The sequence below is a fragment of the Muntiacus reevesi genome, chromosome 15 (genome assembly GCF_963930625.1).
Source record: "Muntiacus reevesi chromosome 15, mMunRee1.1, whole genome shotgun sequence".
In the NCBI taxonomy this organism is placed as follows: domain Eukaryota; kingdom Metazoa; phylum Chordata; class Mammalia; order Artiodactyla; family Cervidae; genus Muntiacus; species Muntiacus reevesi.
In genome coordinates, this window is record NC_089263.1 from 43,414,531 (window position 1) to 43,420,428 (window position 5,898).

The following is a 5,898-nucleotide window of genomic DNA, read 5'->3' on the forward strand; positions in this document are numbered from 1 at the left end:
TCCCCAAGTTGCATGTAGAGGAGAAATGACCCTAGCAAAGCTAGGTTCATAGGCTTCATGGATCTTTTATCTTCTAAAGACAAAAACTGCTTCTCAATAGCTCCAATATAAATTCTGTCAATGTCCATCACAGCCTAGGTTGGTCCATGTGTCCATCCCTGGACCAAGAGAATATAATATTCTGATTGGCCACTTGAACCACATGGGAAGAATGAAGCAGAGGGAGTTATTGAAGGGAAAATCAAAGAGCTATTGCTTCAAAAAGGGGATAGATATTGAGGAGGCTAAAAGATTCCCACTGTAACTATACCAAAAAATTATCTGAAGAGGAAAAACACAGATTAAAAATAAAACTGTATGTAAAATGTTTGTCATTGAGAAAAATCTTAAAAGAGAAAAGAAAAATTTCTCTACTTAAAAAAAATCAGTTATTGACAACAAAAGAACATGATAATATGAGCTATGAGATAGTGGAATAATAACATAAATATGCTAATAGAATATTATCAGGTTTATAGTTGAACTAATCCAAGAACTAATTTCTGCAAATAGACAGTTAATACAGGCATGGGTCCTGTACTGTCAATAGGCTATTTCAAGCACCTTTAAATAGTTCCATTCTTCCCAGGAGAAGGGCATGGCAACCCACTCCTGTATTCTTGCCTGGAGAATCCTATGGATAGAGGAGTCCTCCGACCATAAGACCATTGGTTCACAAAGAAGTGGACACAATTGAAGCAACTTAGCATGCATGCATGTTCATTATCTTGGCTTGGTAAATAGGACTTAATTTAAACTGCAAACGTAATATGTAAGATGCCAAGGCCATCATATTGGTGACAGAATCTATTCTTTTTTTTCCCAGAATCTATTCTTTTATTAATAATAATTATAATAATTTTATATTAGGCTTCCCTGGTTTCTCAACTGGTAAAGAAGCTGCCTGCAATGCAGGAGGCCCTGGCTCGATTCCTGGGTTGGAAAGATCCCCCGGAGAAGGGATTCTTGGACTTCCCTGGTAGCTCAGATGGTAAAGAATCTGCCTGCAATGCTGGAGACCTGGGTTCAGGCCCTGGGTTGGGAAGATCCCCTGGAGAAGGGAATGGATTTTATTAAAAGTAATTGTTAATAATCTTATACTAATAATTGTTAAATGTCAGAAGTGAAATAGTTTCATTCTTTCTAAGTGAAAAGTTGTGTGTAAATTGAATAAAATTAGGTATTTTGCTTAAGTAAAAGAACAATTTGGAATGTTTTATAATTTTTTATTTCATTAAGCATTCCCAGATATTCCAAGCTTAGTAAATAACATGTCTTAAAAAGATCAAGTAGCGTGCTCGCTTCGGCAGCACATATACTAAAATTGGAACGATACAGAGAAGATTAGCACGGCCCCTGCGCAAGGATGACACGCAAATTCGTGAAGCGTTCCATAATTACATTACAGTATACTAACACATATATATGGAATTTAGAAAGATGGTAACGATGGCCCTATATGCAGGGCAGAAGAAGAGACACAGAAGTACAGAACAGGCTTTTGAACTCTGTGGGAGAAGGTGAGGGTGGGATGTTTCGAAAGAACAGCATGTATATTATCTGTGGTGAAACAGACCACCAGCCCAGGTGGGATGCATGAGTCAAGTGCTCGGGCCTGGTGGGCTGGGGCTGGGAAGACCCAGAGGAATCGGGTGGAGAGGGAGGTGGGATGGGGGACCGGGATGGGGAATACGTGTAACTCTATGGCTGATTCATATCAATGTATGACAAAACCCACTGAAAAAAAAAAAAAAAAGATCAAATAGCATTATTAGTAGAGGAAGCATTGTTATCCCTAGCATGAATGCAATGGTGATATGAAAAATTGTCATCTGTCTCATTATAACAATAAAATGATTAACACTAAAAAAGTTTCATTCTTAAGCAACTGAAATCATGGTGCATGTAATGCGCTTTACTTGTGTCTGATCTTTCCAACCCTATGCACTGTAGCTCGCCAGGCTCCTCTGTCCGTGGGATTCTCCAGGTAAGAAAACTGGAATGGGTTGCCATACCCTTCTCCAGGGTCTTCCTGACCCAAGGATTGAACCCTCATCTCTTATGTCTCCTGCACTGGCAGGCGGCTTCTTTATCATGGTCTCATATAATTGATAATAAATTGGTCTTATTTAGTTGTCAATTTAGTGGATTATTATTATTTAGTTATTTAGTAGATCTCTAAAGACCTAGGCTTAGTTTGAATGATTAAAATGTTTACCCTGATTTTATTAGCCATTAGTTACTGCCTCCTGCCTTTGTTTTTCTATCTAACTGGCATCTGGCCTGGGTCCGTCAGTTGTGAACGAGGTTTGTGGATGTACAGTTGATGTCTCAGCTCCACCACGTGGTAGTGTTTGGAATTAAGTTCGTGTGTGCTGCTCAGTTGCTCAGTCGTGTCTGACTCTTTACGACCCTCTGTACTTTAGCATCAGGCTCCTCTGTCCATGGAATTTTCCAGGCAAGAATACTGGAAAGGGTTGCCATTTCCTTCTCCAGAGGATCAAACGTGCTTCTCTTGCATCTCTTGCATTGGCAGGTGGAGTTTTTACCCCTGAGCCACCAGGGAAACCATAATGAGGATAAATCAGAGTAAAAAAAATGGGCTTGTAGCTTCCTCCCTATATCTACTTTACTCCAAATAAAAATGCAATTGAAAATTTTATACACTGAAGCTTTAATCTTTTCTTCCTATCCCCTAGAATATACTCCCTGAATACACACACCGTACTTTGGAGACCACTGACCTAGAGAAATCCTCACACAAAGGCCCCAAAAGATAAATACAAGAATATTCATAGAGGCAACTGTTTTTAGTAGTGAAAAAATTGAAAGCAACCTACCTGTCCATTAATAGGTAAGTGAGTGAATTTTTTGCGTGTGTGAGTGAAACTTTTAATACTTATTCAATGGAATAAGTGTACTCAAGGGACTACCTTAGAGCAGATCAAAGTTACCTGGATTAGAGCTACCTGTATCATAATAAATACGTTTCAAAAACATTGTTGAGGATAAAGGAAGTTTTAGTATTATATGCATTATATAATACTTATGTATTATATGTATCATATATGATATGATTGTTTAGGTCTTCTCTGTGCCTCAGATGATAAAGCAATGCAAGAGACCCAGGTTCAAACCCTGGGTTGGGAATATCCTCTGGAGAAGGAAATGGCAACCCACGCCAGTATTCTTGCCTGGAGAATTCCATGGACCGAGGAGCCTGGAGGTTATGGTCCATCGGGTCACAAAACATCAGACATGACTGAATGACTGACACTACTCTACTACATGATTGTTTAAAACATGTTAAATAATCATTTCTATAATATACAAAAAATGAAATGTACACATAATCATTTCTAAATATAGAAAAAATGAAATGTACACATGCATGGCAATCAAAACACTGAAGTCAGAATAATGGTTATTCTGGAGAGGGAAGGAGAAAATTGGGAATGAAGAGGGATGTGGACAAATGCAATAAAATGATAAGATCTGACAAAGCTTAGAGGGCATTCTGTTGTTATATATATAATATTCTGAATTACCTTTCTATGTGTTTAAATTATCATGTCAATGTTAAAATTTTAATAAGGCAGATTGAAAAGTTATACCAAAGAAGGTACAGGAGAAAAAGTACAAAGAAAAAGCCAGAATTATTTTACGTCTACTCTATGCCAGAGTGGGCTTCCCTTGTGGCTCAGCTGGTAAAGAATCTGCCTGCAATGTGGGAGACCTGGCTTTGATCCCTGGGTTGGGAAGATCCCCTGGAGTAGGGAAAGGCTACCCACTCCAATATTCTGGCCTAGAGAATTCCATGGACTATATAGTCCATGGAGTCACAAAGAGTTGAATATGACTGAATGATTTTCACAAGCCAGAGCAAACCCAGTAGGAAATGGAGTGGTATTGGCCTATTTACTGAATACTAAAATGACTAAGGATTCTGGTGAGCATACCATGGGAGAGAATGAGCCAAGAGCTAAAATCTCCAAAAAATGAGGGGAGGAGGGTGAGCCTGGGAGGTATGTACAGAACAGCCACAAGTAAGAGACGGTGTGGCATATCCTGATGACAAGCTGGGGGCTTTTAGGGAGGGGAGGTGGAAATGACCATCTAGAAGGAACAAGGACACCAAGTATACCTACTCCATGACAAGGCTCCTCGGGGAGTGCCACGTTCCCTTTAGAACAGGAAAGTTAAGGGACCTTTCCAGAGAAGAGGGTAACGATATAGCAGATTTTGCTGATGACCGACCATGAGTTTTAGAAGGCTCTCAATAAATGAGTGCTTATTAAGGATTAATGAAAAATGAGACTTAAAATGTATCTAATGATTATATAAACTCTGTGTGAAATGTAAACGTAAATGGAAGGCATGATTCCTACCTTTTAAAATGCCTCAACTGAGAAAACTTTATTCTGCTTTCATGGTTTTTTTTTTAACGTTAATTTGTATTTTCTAAAGGTGACAATATTCTTTTCCAGCCTTATTCATTTTTCCCCTTATGGTTCCTCTTACATTTCCTATGTATCTTTTCTAAAATCTGTTTGGGGAGAGGAGAAAGAAACTCCTTTTAAGCAATACATCTTTGTGTAACTCTAATTGCTTAATCTCCCATTATTTTGTCTGCCTTAAACATAAACACATCGAGGACAGGAATTTTAGAGCTTGACGAGAACTTAACATAATGCAAACTTCTCATTTTGCACCTGACCTGAGAGTATATGATTTGCCAAGTTGACTTGCCTGGTTACTAGCAGGGCTAGAATCCATGCCTCCTCTCCAACTTCCTTCTGTTTTTCTCTAAACAGCGGAAACACAGAAATCATCTGCTAGTGGGACACTGTGTACTGATAGTGGACTGCAGGCTCTGAGGTCAGACTACTGAAGTTCAGATCTTAAGTCTGCTACTTATTAGCTGTGTGACCTTGGCCAAGCAACCTAACTGCTTTGTGCTTCAGTTTCTCCATCTACAAAATGGAAGGCATAATTATATCTACTTCATAGAGTTGTTATAATGATTAAATGAATTAATCTCCTTAAAGCACATCCAGTGCTTGGAACATGAAGAGTGACCAGAAATCCAAGCTGGTGTTGCTATCTAGCACATACTCTGCTAGCTGCTGATATAACAGAGATTAACAGAGGCCAGGGGTATTACTCACAGCTGCTTTTGTTTGGTCTGGAGTTTAATAAACCAAACCAAACCAAAGTAACAGCAAAAAATGCTCTTGAAATAATGTTTACAAATCTGGTAATTTCATGTAAACTTCTAAATTTCACTTAAACTTCTAAGTTTCTCTTGAAAATCAGAAGGTCTGACACTTAGCCCCAAATTCAGATGTAGCAACAACTGGCTGGAGCTAAAAGCAGCTACCCAGCTTTAGTCCACACCATTCATATAATGTATTCACAAGCTTGACTCTGAAACTGCATCCCAGGCTAAGAGGATCCCTGTTCTCAAGGAATTCACAATCCAATTGGTGAGATGCATCTGGTAAACAACCCACAATACAGTGTGACAGAAACAAGTACAAAGTTGCCAAGCAGTAATCTGAAGGAACAGGGGCATGTACTGAATGGTGGAGGGGTTGCTGGTGATGAACATTGTCAAGAAAGTGACTTTGAAAAAAAGGAGTGCAAGAGGGTTGCAGAGAAATAGGATATGCAAAGAACACTGAAATGGCCAACAGTTTGTCTGTTTCTCAACTGATGAGTCCAGTTTTGGAGACTACAGTAAGAAAAGGACAAGTAGGCTGACACTAGATAATAAAAGTCCCTTAATTTGAATTTCAGCCAAGAGGTGGATAGCCCTTGAGATGTTTTCTGTCATTAAATTCGAAATCTAACTTTAAT

General features: G+C 38.9%; 1 non-coding gene across 1 annotated transcript; it reads left to right on the forward strand.

Annotated features, from left to right (window-relative positions):
• The first annotated feature begins 1,333 nt into the window (after positions 1 to 1,333).
• Positions 1,334 to 1,440, forward strand: LOC136147733 (U6 spliceosomal RNA). Its single transcript, XR_010659379.1, has one exon. It is a non-coding gene; the product is annotated as a U6 spliceosomal RNA (small nuclear RNA).
• The last annotated feature ends 4,458 nt before the right edge of the window (positions 1,441 to 5,898 follow it).